This window comes from Pinus tabuliformis, chromosome 2_1 (assembly GCF_031772625.1).
Source record: "Pinus tabuliformis cultivar Carrire ecotype Pingquan chromosome 2_1, CPIR1, whole genome shotgun sequence".
NCBI lineage: Eukaryota > Viridiplantae > Streptophyta > Pinopsida > Pinales > Pinaceae > Pinus > Pinus tabuliformis.
Window position 1 is genome coordinate 881,138,521 of NC_142299.1, and position 19,765 is coordinate 881,158,285.

Sequence of the window (19,765 nt, forward strand, 5' to 3'; positions counted from 1 at the left end):
AACAAGATGTTCCTGCCCCTGCTTTACAAATCCTTCTTGCTGTACTAAGTAAATTTCCTCTTTTAAATCACCATTTAAAAATGCAGATTTAACATCAAGCTGGTGTAATTCCCAATTATATTTAGTAGCTAAAGCAATAAGCATTCTGATTGTATTTAACTTTGCTACAGGTGCAAAAGTATCATCAAAATCTATACCTTCCTGCTGTGAATATCCTTTTGCAACCAGCCTAGCTTTTAATTTCTCTATACTTCTGTCTGCATTCATTTTTGGTTTAAACAGCCATTTACATCCTATGGGTGTTTTATTCTTAAGTAGCTTAAATAAATCCCAAGTATCATTTCTAAGAATTGATTCCATCTCTTCATTCATTGCATCTCTCCACTCCTTAAATTGACTAGCTTCTTTGTAATTAGTGGGTTCTACAATGTTCAAAACCTTTGACATCAAAGCATAGTCTCTCAATTTTAATGGTAATTGAGTCTTCCTACCTAATCTCCTTGGTAGGGGACTTACCTCAAATTTGTTTTCTTCTACTACAACTGGGCTTGCATTATCACCTTCTTGTTGTTCTTTTTTTTTTCTCTTCTTTCTGCTCCTGCTCTCTTTCATCCTCGTTGCTTTCCTCCAACAACAATGGAATGTGCCAATCATCACCAACGTCATCTTTCCCTTCCTGTACCTATTCATGAAACACTACATCCCTGCTTGAAAATGTCTTACGAGACTCAGGATTGAATAATTTATATGCTTTGAATTCTATGCCATAACCAACAAAGATGCATCTAACTGCTTTAGGGTCTAATTTCTTCTTATCAACTATGGGTATATGGGCAAATGCTTTTGACCCAAATACTCTTAGATGGTTTACTGCTGGTTTAAATCCATATAGAGCTTCAAAAGGGGTTTTGAAGCCAAGATACCTGGTAGGACTTCTGTTCTTCAAATATACAGCAGTGTTAATAGCCTCTGCCCAAAAACTATTAGACAGACCCTTACCTTGTAACATGCTCCTTGCGCACTCCACCAAGGTTCTGTTTTGCACTCTGCAACTCCATTCTACTGTGGTGTGTGTGGCACTGTATACTGTTGAACAATCCCGTGAGATTTGCAGAATTTCATGAATTCCCTTAGCTTGTATTCTCCCCCTTGATCAGATCAGAGAATTTTTATATTCTTACGAAACTGTTTTTCCACCAAGGTTTTAAATTCTATAAAGCACTGGAAAGTCTGACTTTTCTTATTCAAAAAATAAACCCATGAATATCTAGTACAGTCATCAGTAAATAACAGAAAATAATATGCTCCTCCTAGCGACCTTGTCTGCATAGGTCCGCATACATCAGTGTGCACTAGTTCTAAAATATTTGTTTCCTTCCTCCTATCATGCACAGGAAACTGTTCTCTATGCATTTTTCCTAAGGCACAGCCATCACAATTTAACTGAATATTAAGAAAGATTGGGAGCCCCTCAACCATACCTTTCTTCTGCAATAGCATGAGGTCCTGCAAATTCAAGTGACCGAACCTCTGATGCCAGAGTTGTTCAGCTGTCGATCTTCTTGCAACCATGGCTTGCTTTGGTATACTTTTTGCATCCAGTCTGTATAGGCTTCCAACTCGCATGCCTGTTGCAACTATTTCATTCCTGCAATCCTTTATCACACAATGAGTCTTAAATAACTCGACTTGCATATCTTGATCAGCCATCATGGATATAGATATCAGATTTTTCTTAATTCCAGGTACATATAAAACATTTTTAAGGTGACTAATTTTTCCATTTGGTAACTTGACTGAAATCACCCCATAACCTTTAATCTCGTATCCACTATCATCTCCTAGGTATATTTTTGATCCATTTATACTTTCTTGAAGACTATCAAAAAATTCCTTTTTACCTGTCATGTGAGAGGATGCTCCGGAATCGACATACCAAATATCGTCCTCATTAGATGCTGAAAGGGAACAGTCGACTGTGAATAGTCAAAATTCATGACTGAAGTCTTTATCTTCTTCTTCAACAAAGTATCCTCTATGCTTAAGGTGATAAAAGATCCTAGGGAGCTATTGGTAGCTCCAGTTTTGTATAAACAAGCAAGCTAAGGGACTCATTAGGATTCAAAGTTTTATTGTAGCCAAGAGGCCATTAAGCTGAGGCACATTTGACTATTATTGCTATGATGCATTTGACACTTCTTGATTGATAATGATAAATTTTGTTTTGATCTGGCACTGCGTTGACTCAGAGAGTTGAAGCTCTTGGGTTAGGGCCCAACCCTAGCAACAAAATTTCCTCTCTTTTGTATCTGTATTCTTAGCTTAGAATGTTGATTAACTACTGAAGTTATTTGTTTCTATTTATCTTAGAAAGTTGATTAAGTTGTTGCTTAACCATGCTTTCATTATCTTAAATAGTAGATTAGTGTTGTAGTCTAGTGAAGGAAAATATACCAGAAAATCTTGTGACAATGACCCCTATATCATTTCCCTTACAAGATCATGATTAAAGGACCCCACTCCCACAGCCCAAAAACATAGTTTGTCTTTTGTTCATCACATAGATTAAGTTTCATTCTTAGCTAGATAACTATTTATGATTTCCTGGAAATATTTACAGTGGCTATCTTGCTTCTTAAGAGTGTTGTAGCTTAGAAGGTATCCCACTTCAAAGATATAGTCCTTAACAATAGTTAGATTAGATTTTCTAAATTCAACTCATCTTTTCCTTGTTGACATGCAATAATTTGTAAATGAAAAGAGATACAGGATTTATTGTAGGGATTGTTGATCTGCAGGAAGGGACTCCTCCAACCAACTCCACATAGGTCTTCCCCACCTTCTGTTGATGTATACCAACCCATATTCCTAACCTCTATTTTCCAGCCACCTTGAGCAAGTTATCTTAGGAAAATATGACCTTCTTGGAGTGTTGGTCTTGGCCTTGGGTGATGGTCACCTCCCCTACACCTTCCAAAACTATCATGCACATTTCCAACACCTCATCTCACCATTATTGTCCTCCAAAACCTCTCGGCCAACTTTCTGTAGCAGTTTAGGACATCATGTAGCAGTTTTCTGTAGCAAACCTGTAGCAGCCTATTTTGACCTTGTTTAATCTGTAATGATAGTCTAGACTAGTTTAGGAGTAGGTTAACCCCTCAGCCTGAACTCCATGACCAGAATTGCCACCTACACCATTCCCTTCGCTCATTTCCCTCCTACAAGATCAGATAGCATTATCTCTTTTATTTATAAGTTTAGCAATTAGAACTTTATTTATTTTGGAAGTGTGAATGAGATAGTTAATGCATGCATGTTTGACATATGAAATGATAGAGTAATCTTCCATTTTCAAGCAACCTTGATAGCTAGGTGATCAATTACAATATTAACATAGTTTCCTTTCTGCAAGTGATTTGTGTCATTTCATAGAATTTACAGGTTGGAAGCTTTCATTTCATGGTTTTACAAGCATTTACCTTCTCTGCACTAGAAATAGCTTTACCTTCCACTGTTAGTAGTCAGACTCCCTTTAGTTAAATAGAGGAATGGTCTGGAACCCTAATGGTCAAGTGCCCCAGTTGAGAAGTGACATGAGTATAATGATGCATTTGTTATGTATATAGCACTGTCATCTCCAAGTTTGTATGAAACCTTGGGTTGATAAAGTAAATTTGGTATCCCTAGGAGTTGCAATAGTCTTGTTGCAATACTGAGGCTCATCAATCAACTACCTTTTTGTATAAATAAACTAACTGAAAAGATCATTAGGATTCAAATTTTGTATTTAGCTAGGTGTAGCTATTGATCCCATGGATTGACCTTGTTATTGTTAACTTTCATATGATGTATGAGACTACCATTTTCTGTGAATGAGAAGTTTGTTATTAAGCTACATATGAGATAGTTCTAGAGGGTTTAAACCCTTGGGTTTGGGCCAAAACTAGAGGCTTTAGTTCCTCTTTTGTATTTTTGTCTTGTTCTTGTTTCCAAGCATTTCATGTTTTTCTGTTGTTGTAGTAGATGTTAAGCTATAATTATTTGTGATTGCATTATTCCTTATCACCTCTCTTGTGGGAAGAATGATTGGAAGGAGTTACAATCTCAGTCCAAAAACATTTATTTATGATTTTTTGGAAATAGATAGATGTTAATTATCCTTTTTCATGATTACTTTCTACAACTTAGGAGTTAATTTAGTGATCAGAGTATTTTTATGGACTAGAATATATGTTAGTCAAAATCAACTCATCTTTTTTATGACACTTTATCTCACTATGTTATTTATCATTTGATGCATGCATCTGGCTAGCTACAAGGTTGTGTTGATTTCTAGGGGTGGGCACATCTTTTCATCTCCACTTGAAATTATCCATATTCTCCCTTTACCCTTCACACTACTCTCGAACTTTGTTTCCACAATCATTATATTTAGGCAATTAAGGACACCGTGGGTGTCTAGTCAATTTAACGTCTTAAATTGCTCTACATAAATTATCAATCTGGGTATCGTAAACTGATGAAGTGTGGTGCACCATATGTGCTTAGTTAACCTTTTTCTTACTTCGTTGTTTTATAGATTTTATTTTGTTTTTGGGTTTTGTTTTTGTTGGTTTCCTAAAGTGTCTAATGCAAATGGAAATCCTATTCTAAGGTCTTAAGAATACTTTTAAAGGACCAGTATGGATAGAGATTTCAAGACAAGGCCTAAGGCCTAAGTCCCTAATGGTAACTTCCAAAACTTTAGCACTTCAAAAGATCTCAAAACATGTTATTGGTGGAATTAGTACTTGAACAAAAGTGTAAATATGCAGCTACTTCAATCAAAATGGAATGCAACAACCAATCAATGAGCTAGTGACTATGAAACCCAGTATCCTTGCTGCTGTATGAAAAAGAAAGTAAAAACTGAACCTAAAGCAACTCAAAGACTGAAAGCAAAGCAACTAATTCATCACACTACTTCAACTCTTCTGATCCTTTACCCTTCAGCTCAATCTACCTTATGGGAAGAAATCATGAACAAGTTAAGCAATATGATATCTAAATTGCAAGAAATTAAATTGCATAAAGGAAACTAATCACACTACTTCAACTCTTCTGATCCTTTACCCTTCAGCTCAATCTACCTTATGGGAAGCAATCATGAACAAGTTAAGCAATATGATATCTAAATTGCAGGAAAGTAAATGAGCAAAACAAAACTGATTGAAATAACAATGCTGGAATTAGAACTAAAAAATAAATAAATCAGCAGAAGGACAAGATGATTCCATCATGTCATTAGTCATTAAAAAGCTATGTGCATTACTAACCTACAATCAACCAGTTGAACACACTTGCATGAATTAAAATTACATGAATGAAAAATCTAATCTATCAAATTTGAAAGCAATTAAATGACATAATGAAATCAAAGAAAAATTACAAAATGAAATCTACTCTACCTTACATTCTAATATGCTCCATGAAATCTACTTCACATCTCCTTCCATGTTGAGAACATCAAAGCTTTATTCAAATTCTTCAATATTACAAAGTACAACAAAGCTCTCCAAAGCTTTCAAAAGCCATCAAGGAAGAACTACAAACTCCAAGCTAAAGAACTCACAAGCTAAAAGACTAACAAGCTAAGCTCTAAGCTAACAAATGAAGGAGATAGATCTCCTATTTATACAAAAATATGAGAAGCCATCTCATTAATGAGAGTCCATGAATCTCTCCCTCTACCTCTAGAGTCCTAATCAAAATAGGAACTGATAAGACACATGTCTTCTTAAAGTTACAATACAATTAGGAGATGTGACACATATCCTCATGATCCCTTGATTCTTTCCAACCAAATTCGAATTTGGCCTTAGAGTGCCACATAAGGGTCTTCTAGAAGTCTTCTTTCAACCTACACATGTCAACAACCTCAACCCATTTGTTAGGTATAAGAATATGCACATTATTTTCTAATTTTTAACCACAAATTCACTTAAAAGGCTTAGAATTACTAAAGATTGTAAAAACATAAATGTGGCCCAATGATAATAAAAGTGGGATGAATGTGGTGACATAGTAGTGAAATGGAGATGATATAATGGACATAATAGTGAAAGTGTAATGGAAATGAATGACATTTTCAAGACTCAACATACCCCCCAAATGAAGCTATTGCATGTCCTCATGCAATATATATTACATTAACTCTTTTGATCCTTGAGCTTTGGCTTAACTTTGCATGATATCATTTGATAACTTCATATTTCTGCAAAGTGTTTCATTTAAATTGCAACATGGTTGGTTCTTGTGTTACTACCATTTTTTTTTTGTTGCCTTCTATTTTGATCTTTGAACTTTGCATAATGATATTTTGATTATTTTTGCAAAGTATATTTTTATTGGATTGCATGATGGTTGGTTCTTGTGTGACAGCCATGATTTTGTTTGTATCCAATTTATCCTTTAAGCACTTTTTCAAAATCCATTGTATGCTCATAATAGCAATGTAATAATTAATATATGTTGGAAGTATGTGGGCTCCTGAATATGATATAGACATCGCAAGATATGAATATGAATGTATTCCCCCCCCAACTGATGGTATTGGCAATTTTATGAAATGAGGAAGATAAATGTTTTTCCAACAATTATCATTCTAGCTTTTTATGGAATTCTATGGTCAAAAGTTAGAAAATGATGTACCTTCACTTACCCTTTGGAATAGATGAGTTGTATGTGTGATGGCTGCAAAATTTTGATCATATTCTTCTTCAAGTGGCTGAACAAGAGGAGTCATGGATAAAGAGATAAGATGACTTTTTATTGCTTCTACTAAAACTTGCTGAATCTGCTCCAAAATGCTGGAAATAATAGTCTTCATGTCTTCAAAACTCATTGGCACAATTCCTACTATGTGAAAAGATGTTCTAATGTCGAACATAGTAGGAAATTGTTGGCTTAGTGGCCATTAATGGATGCCACTAGTCAACACGAGAACTCTCATCATTGATGACAATGAGAGTCAAGATGCCCAAACACATCTTGCTAGGTACGAATGAATTTGTCGATGTCGAGTCACCTAGAAGATCTAACGAACAAGGGACATTAATGTATTCCCATTGTTTGTCAGCATGAGGACTTGCCATTAAGGCATGCAAGCCTCAAGGTGTTTTTTTTCAAAGAACTTAGACTCAAAGGACTATGGACTCAATAATTTGCATTGAAGTAGGACTTATTTGCGGAATGAAAATGACAAGGAATGGAAGATGAAAATGGAAGATGGCAATGGAGAGTAGAAATGGTAATGGGCAATAAGCATATGAATGAGCCTCTTGCTTTTATTTGTGGGTTATGAATGGACAAAAAGAGATGGAAAGTGTATGTGAATGGAAATGGAAAATATGGAGGAAAATGAGATGAATGGTTTATTATGAAGTATGGATGTGATGGAGACAATAGTATCTAAAAGTTTTTCAAGTGTTTGGATCTGATTTTGCATCAGCATATTTCCTCTTTGTTGCTGATCATCCTCTTATGAAACAAATTGGTCTCTTAGAGAGACACCATTCTCTTTTAGTCATTTGTCCTTCCTCCTAGAACCTGCAAGAAAAACTAATACTTCTTCTGCAATGGAATGTAAGATTATCAAAGGAGAGAGGTGATCAATCTCTCTAGTTATGATATTTACACACAAAACTAAGAATTTGTATTAGTGAAACAAGTTCTCAAAGGAAAAATCAAAAGAATTTATACCTGATCTGGAATTAGTGCCTCAAGTTGATGTTGCTTCTTTTCAGCAATTTATTTCATTATTTGCCATTTCAAACTCAAATGATTGATTTCTCATTGTGTAGATCTTGTTGAGATCTTTCCAATGGTACTTAAATCATCAAAATCTGATTTTGTATGAAAAAGTTAGGCTGATTTGAACAATGAGGTTTTTCTGGCTGCGGAATTGGACTTTAGCTGTGGAATGTGCACGGTTTCTGTAGCTAAAAATCTTGAATAAAAAGTTAGCCATTCATTTTTCATCATCAATCCAAAATTAATCAATACCTTCAGAAAATAACTTATTCATTTCATTGATTCAAAATTATTATTTTTTTCTTGACATGCAGCGACTCAGTGTGGCGACTCAGTGTGGCAACTTAGTGAAAACACTCAACTTGACTTCCCTTTGACCGGGGTCTTTTTCATCAAATTTGACCGAATGAATAGGACACCATCCATGTACTGACATTCCCCCAGCTACCCATGTGGCTTGTTTTTCTTGATGACACCTGCAACCTAGAGTTTAACAAAACAGCTGCGGAAAGTTAAGCCAGCTGTGGAAAGTTGAGCCAGCTGCGGAAAGTTGAATCAGCTGTGGAAAATGGCTACAACAGTCAACCATCAGTTTCAAGTTATTTTCTTCATTGTTTGCATGTAGGAACTCTGTGAATTGTAGTGGCATATGGAGCAAACCAAGGTACTTACTCTTTTGCTGCATTTTTTTTTTTTTTTTTGTGCTGACGGATTTTATATCATCGCATGCCTTTTGGTATTCATATAATACAAATCGATTGAACACAGATTCAGACTATTTATGTGTGACATTTATAGTTTATACCATCAGCCAAAAGAAATTTAAGGTGTTGACGAATTGAATTTTTCAACAAAAGCACGTGAAGTGATAACAATTGTGTTAGCGGGGAATGGAGAAGGTTTGACACAGCGTCCACATATGTAACATGAAACTGCCTGAAGAAACCATTCACGGATTCAACCAAACAAACCATGGCATCCACCTTGGCATAATGGAGTATGAGTAAAAGACGGAAGTTGTGAGGCATGGTGGGAGACGTGGGCGAGTCTGAGTTAAAAATGGAATAGGATTAGACGGGTGGCGGAAGACGTGTTACCTCAAACAACCAAAGCATGTCGTGTTTGAATTGTTCTCTGTTCATTTAATAATTTTTTTTTTTTTCCTCATATTCAGTGACACGGTGGATGACCTGGCCGCCAAGGAAATCAGATCTAAGTGGATTTCTCAAGGAAATCAAAATATGGCCGCAACTATTAAAAAAACACTGATTTTTTTCACACGCGGCAGACAAAAATGCACTCCAAAGAACCGCAAATTTCTCCCAAACCGCCATGAATCTCTTCAAACGGTTTCTAGGTTATCTAATTGACCCAGCTGGCAAAAAAACCCATGTTTTATTTTCTTCAAATTCGTCTTTGTTTGGGCAAATCGAGCATTTGAAATTTGACATTTTTTCAGTTGTTTACGTTTTTCTGAGTTTTACTGTTCTGCATTCGGCCTGTAGAATTTTTGAATTAGTGGTTGGATGATACGACTTTGTGCATTCTCATACATGTCAAGCTGTCCACCACAATTTTCACCTTTTCACAGCAATGAAAAGAAAAAGAAGAACGAATCCTCAAAAGAGTCCAAGTACTTGCATGTTAAGCTTCTGCTGTTTCCCTCATGGAAAAAAAATTATCATTTGCCTATCCATCTGTTCACCCAACTAAACCCCCATAAGCAGCAGCCAGCCAGCCGAGCTTCCTACCACTGGTCATCATCATCTATCCATACACACTTTGTCCTACTATTCCCACGTCATGAGAGTCTGGTCTTCTCCTGATTTTGTTTAATGTTAGGTAATAGCTCAAACAAAACAAAAAAACAACAGCCCCTTTTACAGCAATTTGTGAGCCCCGCAAACCCAAAATAATGGTGATTTTAATAGGGTGTTCCAGTGGCTAATCTCTCATCATCATGGCCCAATTTGTTCCCCTTAACAAAAAGCTTAGTGTGATATATATATATATATATATATATATATTTAACAAATGTTATTGCAGGTTTGTTTCAGGGCCAATGCTTGGATAGGGATGCATATTTCTTGTTAAGCCCATAGTGGAACTAGGATTGTTTTTCTCTTTTGTTCTTCTCTGAAATTGTAAAATTTTATAAAAAGGATTAATGATTTTCAATTTCAGGCAGCAAATACTTCAAGAAAAACATGTTAAAAACAGGACTTTGACTGAGGTCTTAGGCTGGTTTTTCATTGATCTGAGCTGGGTGACTAGGATAGGATCCATGTCGGGCTGATTCTGGAGATGCCCATGTGGTCAATTTCTCCATTGGACGCTTGTAACCTGCTAAACCTTGAAACAGCTGCAAAATTCTCAACTAGCTGCGGAATCAAGGCACTTTTCGCAGCTAAGTTGCAAAACCTTATTAGAACAGGATACAGTGTTTTGAAGATCACTACAAACTATAACCAGACAATTTTGGACAATTTGAACCTATCAAAGCTGTTGAGTTCCATTTTTTTATTTTTTTTATAACTTTTTTTTTGAATCAAATGAAATGATGAAGTTTATTTTGTCTCCTTTTTTTTTTTTCTTTTTTTTTTTACATAACAATCCTTTTTCTGATCCTCCAGATCACACAAAGTGCAGGAGGAGAGCATACTCAAGAATTATTAATTAATTCTTTTTTTACTTATCAATCCTTTTTCTGATCCTCCAGATCACACAAAGTGCAGGAGGAGAGCATACTCAAGAATTATTAATTTTTTTTTTTTCAGATGTAAGAAATAAGGTCTCCTAATTACACTTCCCCAGAAACGGCACCAAAATGTCTAGTCAATTTAACGTCTTAAATTGCTCTACATAAATTATCAATCTGGGTATCGTAAACTGATGAAGTGTGGTGCACCATATGTGCTTAGTGAACCATTTTCTTACTTCGTTGTTTTATAGATTTTATTTTGTTTTGGGGTTTTGTTTTTGTTGGTTTCCTAAAGTGTCTAATGCAAATGGAAATCCTATTCTAAGGTCTTAAGAATACTTTTAAAGGACAAGTATGGATAGATATTTCAAGACAAGACCTAAGGCCTAAGTCCCTAATGGTAACTTCCAAAACTTTAGCACTTCAAAAGATCTTAAAACATGTTATTGGTGGAATTAGTACTTGAACAAAAGTGTAAATATGCAGCTACTTCAATCAAAATGGAATGCAACAACCAATCAATGAGCTAGTGACTATGAAACCCAGTATCCTTGCTGCTGTATGAAAAAGAAAGTAAAAAATGAACTTAAAGCAACTCAAAGACTGAAAGCAAAGCAACTAATTCATCACACTACTTCAACTCTTCTGATCCTTTACCCTTCAGCTCAATCTACCTTATGGGAAGCAATCATGAACAAGTTAAGCAATATGATATCTAAATTGCAAGAAATTAAATTGCATAAATGAAACTAATCACACTACTTCAACTCTTCTGATCCTTTACCCTTCAGCTCAATCTACCTTATGGGAAGCAATCATGAACAAGTTAAGCAATATGATATCTAAATTGCAAGAAATTAAATTGCATAAAGGAAACTAATCACACTACTTCAACTCTTCTGATCCTTTACCCTTCAGCTCAATCTACCTTATGGGAAGCAATCATGAACAAGTTAAGCAATATGATATCTAAATTGCAGGAAAGTAAATGAGCAAAACAAAATTGATTGAAATAACAATGCTGGAATTAGAACTATAAAAAAATAAATCAGTAGAAGGACAAGATGATTCCATCATGTCATTAGTCATTAAAAATCTATGTGCATTACTAACCTACAATCAACCGGTTGAACACACTTGCATGAATGAAAAATCTAATCTATCAAACTTGAAAGCAATTAAATGACATAATGAAATCAAAGCAAAATTACAAAATGAAATCTACTCTACCTTACATTCTAATATGCTCCATGAAATCTACTTCACATCTCCTTCCATGTTGAGAACATCAAATCTTTATTCAAATTCTTCAATATTACAAAGTACAACAAAGCTCTCCAAAGCTTTCAAAAGCCATCAAGGAAGAACTACAAACTCCAAGCTAAAGAACTCACAAGCTAAAAGACTAACAAGCTAAGCTCTAAGCTAACAAATGAAGGAGAGAGATCTCCTATTTATACAAAAATATGAGAAGCCATCTCATTAATGAGAGTCCATGAATCTCTTCCTCTACCTCTAGAGTCCTAATCGAAATAGGAACTAATAAGACACATGTCTTCTTAGAGTTACAATATAATTAGGAGATGTGATACATATCCTCATGATCCCATGATTCTTTCCAACCAAATTCGAATTTGGCTTTAGAGTGCCACATAAGGGTCTTCTAGAAGTCTCCTTTCAACCTACACATGTCAACAACCTCAACCCATTTGTTAGGTATAAGCATATGCACATTATTTTCTAATTTTTAGCCACAAATTCACTTAAAAGGCTTAGAATTAATAAATATTGGAAAAACATAAATGTGGCCCAATGATAATTAAAGTGGGATGAATGTAGTGACATAGTAGTGAAACGGAGGTGATATAATGGACATAATAGTGAAAGTGTAATGGAAATGAATGACATTTTCAAGACTCAACAGTGGGCATTCACCTTGGTGCAAGACAAACCTCTGAGAGGTCCTGGGCTTGGCTTGGAGGCTTCCCCAACCTTCATTCACTCCCTCCTACCTTCATCCATCTTCTCCTTCCCTCAAAATACCATGTCCACCCTCAAAAGGCTCTCAGAACCCCTCATGTAGAAATACAGGGCATCTTGTAGCAATACCATACCTCTTGTAGTAGCACCTATAGTAGGTCTATAGCACCATTTTCCTCCACCTTCTTTCCTCCCCACTTCAACCTTAGATTAGTTGAGATGAATAATGACCCCAAAATTGTGATTTGATGATCTAGAGAAGTTGTTAGACCACTCCAACCTCCTCTTTTCCTCATTACAAAAAAAGGTAGAATTAGTGTTTTTAATTAACAAGCATGTTACAAGTTAAATTTCTGATTTTCAATCAAAAGTAAAGTATATCAATGATACATGAAAGTAGGTTATTGGTTTGACAACATGTGAAAAATGGAGTAACTTCACTTCTGCAGGTAAACTAGCCCTTTTTCTCTCATGTAATCTTAATTAGCATCTCTAAGTTGAATGAATGGAATTTTCGATTTCATAGTTAAAATCAGTTTCATTAGAAGTTTTCACTATAGTTAAGTTGGAGGAATGGTCTCTGAACACCTTGATCTGATGTCATGACTGAGGGTGGCATGAGTAGAACCTAACATATTGTGCATACAACATTGTCACCTCTAAGTTTGTATGAACCCCGAGTTGATAATTTAAGTTGAGGATACCTTGGGAGTTGCAACACGCTTGGTGCAATACCAATGCTCACCACTTTTTGGGGTTGTTTCTAGGGATGTGTCTAAGTAGGTGTTGTTTCTTCTTAAGCATTGTTTTTTTTCTATTTTTCATAAGTCTTATTGCTTTGAAAAAGTAAAAAAAAAAATCTTTCATGCCTCATAGGAGTAGCGATAACCAAGGAAAATTCTTACCAAAAACACCCACACCCTTAAGCAGCCAACCTTCACTCTTCTTCGGTGGCTGTGAAATTCCCTCTCTGACTATATGAGAGTTAGAAGACTCTTTAGGCGAGTCAATTGAAATTTTTGAAGATCCTATTGGAGAAGAAGAACCTTCCTCACCTACTCAAACTATGGATGAAAAATAGAACAATGAGCTTTTCCCTATCAGAGAAAACAATGGAGAGGCTAGAAGGAAAAATATAATCCCTTCTTCCGTTCCACATTTCCATGGCCTAACCTTTGAAGATATTGACACCTTCATGTTTTAGTTTTCTATTATCTGTAGGACCTATGACTATGCCTCTGATGAGCAGAAGTTGAAGTTGTTTCCTTCTACCCTCAAAGATGCAATCTTGCGCTGGTTTATGAGTCTACTTGGAGGCAACATCACTACCTGGGACCAAATGCAACAAACCTTCAATGATAAATATAAGGATTACTATAGATCCAAAGAAACAAAGACGAAAATATTTCAGATGACCCTTGGACTTGATAAATCTTTGGAGGACTATGAGGAAAGGTTTCAACTCAATTATAAGAGGGCTAACTGTACCCTTGATACTGAGTCACTCAAGCTAGTTCTTCTCCGAGGGATCAAGGAAGAGGTAATGGAAACTCTCAACATGTTATCTAGAGGATATATCTACCAATTTCCTTATGATGACTTCAAAATTGTATTCAATAATTACTTTAGGGATGTTAAAAAGAAGGGTAGGTTTAGCCAAATCTTGGTTAGTTCCTCTCCCTCCACAACATCCATCAAGCATGAGATAGGGAATATGTTGGAGGATTTCAAGATTGAAATGTAGCCTTTTCCCCACAAATGGATATTATGTAAATCAAAAGAAATCGAGAGGAAGCAGAGAGGGCACTAGCTATTTTCTTCCCTAAATGTACTAAAATACATCCTAGGAATGAATGCCTACTGAATGTCATAGAATTTTTCCTAGTATGTGAAAAGAATCATGCAAAATATAAATTCCCCTCTCTACCAGGCCTAAAGGTTGTATTTCAAGAAGGAGTAGAGAGTGGGCCAGAGCAATTGCGATTCATTAACCAAAGGAGACCCCCAATACCTCAGCCATATCAACAAGACATGCAAGATGAACATTATCCTCACTACAATACAAATAAGAATGCACCTTTCCAACCTTGGTACCCTTCCACTCATCCACATTGGTCCACACACCCTCCTTGGCCTCATGATCCTCCATATCCTCCTCAACCTATCAACCATCCTTTTCAGCCATAACCACTCCAATATTCCTAATGGGGAAAGCCCTCACAAGGGTGGAGGCCTCAAACAAAAAAATCTCCTGCTTTACGAGCTCCACCCCAATGTCAACAACAACTAGCTTATCATACCCCACCTAAGCAACCTCAAATGCTGGCTCAACACAATTTAGACCAAAACAATAAGCAGACACATCAATTCTACAGTGGAGAGACATCCTATCCTACTTATGGTGTGGAAATCCAAGAGATCAACCTTGAAGCCATACACCGAGGATCCGACCTAACGATTACATGATGATAGCATAGTCTTACGGCTCTAGGCAGCTGCAAGGAGGCATGAGACTATAAAATACATTGCCCGGTTTGTAGAGCTGTGCAACAGAGGGTCTATGGGAAACATGATGGTGTCACAGTACTAGACGAAGCACGGAGGGAGCTGCACTATACGGGGATAGAGAGCACAACGCAGCTAGAAGGTAACTGTTACAGTCACTATTCATGATTTGACTGCCAGGAGATGGTTAAGAGGAGATGGGGGTAGCATTTAACGCATTTAAGGTTGAATTTAAGAGTGAAATCTTGGAAAATATATCACCAATTCAACATTTATGGACAAATTTTGGGGGAAACAGTTGGATTTGAATTCGAATTCGCCTATAAATTACTCGTGGCCATCTAGTGAAAAGACACTTTTCACTCTTAGAATTTATGTGTTGAGGTGTCGATTGTATATGAATCCTCAAGTTTATGCTGATTTGGTCGCTAGTTATGTATTTTAGAAGTTACCCAAGGATACCCAACACTTCATTCTCAGCATGATGTCTGGCCCTGGAGAGACTGCTAGCACTAGAGGCACTATCGCCTCTCAGGGTGCTGCTCCAGAGGTGATGAACATGGAGGTTCCATCTGCAGTACCTATGGCACTGAGGTCACCTAGGCCGAAGCCCACGCCAGCGAGGGAGGTACCCAAACCAAAGAAAGATAAGCAAAAGAAGTTGTTGTCGGTGCGCAAGTCACCGAGGAAGAATGCCTCTACATAGGCCGAGAGGAAAGAAAATCTAAGTGCGAAAGAGAAGGGGAAAGTGGTGGATTTGGAGGCTGAGGAGGGCGTGGAAGATATAGACACCAAGGGGGTGGATCCTATATATAAGTTTCCAGAGTATATCCTTCCACACAAGAGAAAAGTGAAGGTCCCTAATGACCCAGATGCAGGACAATTCCTCCTCAACACAACCCTGTTACCAGAGAACCTAACCTTTGAAGGTTTGTGCTTGTCATGGATCCCGCATTTGAAGCTAGAATATTGGGATTTTGTAGACCATGAGTGGTTCCCCCACCTTGCTACAGACACCTAAATGAAGAGGGTCTTCTACAAAGAGTCTGGTGTCACCGTGCTGGAGACTGTGGAGTGGATTCTGAACCCTTCGGGGTTGTTGAACCTATTGTAGGTGCCCCAGTACCACTGATCCAACATAAATTTGATCGTCATTAAGCAGTTGTTGTGCCTAGTGCATGAAGGGTGATTGTGGCTAAGCACACCCATCCCTATCACCGATATGTTGATCCATCGGATCATGCTATTGCCACACTCAGGGTTAAATCTGGCCAAGGAGTTTGGCGGAAAGACGAGCGAGCACGACCTCGCTGAGAAGATGAAGGACAAGTTCAAACTTGTGAAGAAGTCATGCGGGTACTCTATTACCTCAATCATTGACCCCATGGTAAAGGTTTCCATGTAGATTTTGGCTGGTAAAGTTATGAGAAAATGCCGCGTGGATGAGGTTTTGGTGCCAGTGGTCTCTTTGGTTGCATAATGCACGGATGGCGTGTAGTTCAACTGGGTGCACTACCTGTGTAGTGAGTTCCTTGTGGATTGTAGAGAGGCATACAACGAGAGTAAAACATTCCACTATTCGTGGTTGTTGATATCAATCGTGCTGGTCGCCTGGGATTTTTTGGAGGACAACCAATTTCCTCCCGTAGAGAACGATTTGCCAGAGGCTGCAAAATTTGCATCTTTGTGGGACACAAAATATGTTGCACAGGTCACAAAGACCAAAGTATTTTGGGTGTTGATGGAGGCGAGCATTCGCATGGCCATCAACTAGAAGCCATGGTTGTCACCAACTGTGTTTGAACAACTTTCAAGATACGTGGAGTTCAAAGCTGACTTCCACCATGTATAAATCCAGGTGCGGAAGGATCTAGAGAAAAAATGGTTCGACCTACCATACCTTGCTATAGATGACGCTATCAAGGAGGTCATAAGGCATCGGCCAATAGATTGGCATTCTCCTTCCAATATGACCGTAGGCACCAACAAGTTCACAGAGAAGAAGAAGAAGGAAGTGGCCAAGAAAAAATTTTAGTAGTTCACTGAGAAACAGAAACAATAGGCCGAGGAGAAGGCCCGGTGGAAGCAGAACACGCTGTGAAGAAGCAGGTAGAATAGGAAGAGTGCGGCTTTGAGCAGAGTGATAAGTATCCTTCACCCCAAATGGAGGAGGAAGAGTAGTCTGAGCAGGGCAGTGGTGGTTAGGATGAGTAGAGCACTCCCTTCTGAGTGAAGCGTACAAGGAGCAGGAAAAGGAAGGGCCGCGAAAGAAAACAGAAGCCACCAAGCCATCGCTGGACCCAATTACTTTGACTAATGGTGACCTAGATGAAATAGGTGATAAGGTGTGGGATACCACCACAAAACTGCTGCAGTAGTTTGATGAGAAGAAAAAGTAGGCACTAAGAACCATTCAGAAGGATCTGCGTGAACTGCAGATTCAGCAAATATGATCCAGGTCAACATAGGGAAGAGTAGCACTGCATCAACAAGTTTGGCACTGGGAACCACTCAAACAGCCGAGATGGTTTGATCACTAGATCTCTGGGAAGTCATGTTTCCAAATGGATCTTTTAGCATGGAGATGGTCGTTGACAAGGCTATTGTCAGCTCTCTGTAGAAAATCAACCTCAACTTGGCCACACTCCCCAGTGAGTTTCTTCACATGCTGTAGGCAGGTGTGATAGAAGAGGTTAAATCTCGAGAGCAGTGCGCACTGAGCCTTATAAGTGAGTATAGAGTAAACAACGAACATATGTTCCTTGAGAAATCAATGACACTAGAGGCATAGAAGAAATTCTAGGCACAGAATGACTAGCTTACAGCCATGGTGGCGGAAGCCTGCATAACAGTGCCCAAACTACATATGCTTGAGGAAGCGCCATTGGAGGCGAAGGTCAGAAAGATGGCTGCAGGCGTGCACGACGCCAAGACAAAAATGGCTAGAGTTCAACTTGAGCTGAACTTGAAGATGACAGAATTAGAGTTGAAGTCATAGCCTTCAACTCCGCCAGAGGTCAAGGCACAATGCAAATCTGTTATGAAGCATGGAGTTATGACAGTGGATACCGTAGTGGTAGACTGCACCGTGATTTTTGAGAAAGCAATGGAGGTAGTCACAGCTCTGCAAGAAGATCCCACCCTGCAAGCCTTGAATACAGAAGCTGACGAACTCTAGTAATAATATGATGAAGTAAGGGCAACTGCGTGCACCGTTGCTGGTGCACAATGCCTTGTTAAGCTGCAGGAGGCGAGGCAGCTGCATCTACAGGTGGAAGTGGTGCAGATGAAAGAGGTGGTCCTCAAGGCCAGATTGGGGCTTTGGCTGGATGAGGCCTACATTATCTTTGTCAACATTTAGGAGAAGTTGGCAACTCTATAGAGCATGCAATAGAAAATTAAGGAGGATAGTGCAGGATCAACAATAGAGTAGCTGGTGGAGCAGGTCAAACAGGAAGCCACGCAGAGCGCGGATGAAGTGGCAGTGGCACAAGTAGAGTTGGGAGGTCTTTGTAGTAATATCTTCACACCAGTAGAGTGACTCAATGGCGAGTCATGATCTTTGTGTTGGGGGCTTGTTGGGATGGGGTCCCCTAGGGTCAATTTTGGGGGAAAAAGCCCAAGTTTTGTTGTATAAAATGTAAAGTCTCCGCAAGTTGTGGTCGCGGAGTGCGTATTTAGTTAAAGTGTCATAAAGGGTTTTACCCTTATTTTATGTAAGTTGAGTCGGCTTTTGAAGATCTACCCAATGGTCCACAGACCATGGGATTGTATAAATAAGTGTGTCCTAGGATGTATTAGAAAGCAATAAAGATGAAGATGAATGGAATGGGTCAGTAAGAGTAAGAGTGAAGAAGTCTTAGAGTATAAGGAAGGATCTACGGCTGTATGCGCAAAGGCCTTGAGTAGAGTCTGCAGCTGAGTGCGTGGACCCTTGTAGCTGAGTGCGCAGGGAAGTCTTGAGTTGTAAGATTGAAATGATTATCAATAAAGAAGATTGTGTAGAAATACTTGTGTTATCTCTTTACTTCTGTTTATATGAATGTATCTTATGTTATAATGGGTTTATGAAATAATGGTGTATTGATGCACGACTTTACATGACTTATACTGTTATATGAACATAATTACTGTTAACAGTTTATGCGAAGATTATCTTGTTGTATGTTGAAGTTATCAAACATTTAAGCTAATCTAAATAGTTACTGGGTCATATGTAATATTTGATGCGTGTAAGTAGTGTATTCACCTATTCAGGATCCACAAAAGACAATCGTAAGAATTCGCGGAGGTATAGAAGCTGATTAAGGGGAGTTATATCGATAATCCATAAAGTCTTATCGATCTGTGCAAAGGTAGATTTAGGGAATAAAAAGACATCATGCTCATCTCTGGGTGTGGAAACTTGGTTCCAGCATCCCCCCATATTGCTTCGGTGAGACTTCAGTCCGTGCTCCGTGGATTGATGTCAAAAGGGCCAGTAGCGTAGGGATTTGTTTGGAAAAACTAACTCTGTAACTGGGTCAGGACCCACTAAGCCAAAAAATGGTTCCGTTGCTAGGACTAGGATCTGCATAAAGAAATGTGTGATTTTGTATCACTGGAATTTGACCAAGAAAGAAATTGAGGAGTGGTTGGATAGAAAGATCCATGAATTCACGATGCAAGAAAACAAAAACCCACGCTTGATGAAAGAATAGTGGTTGGAAATATACTTATACACAGAGATACATGAGATCTTCTTCTGCACCTTCCCATTCGAACCATACGAGTGGATCGCTAAAT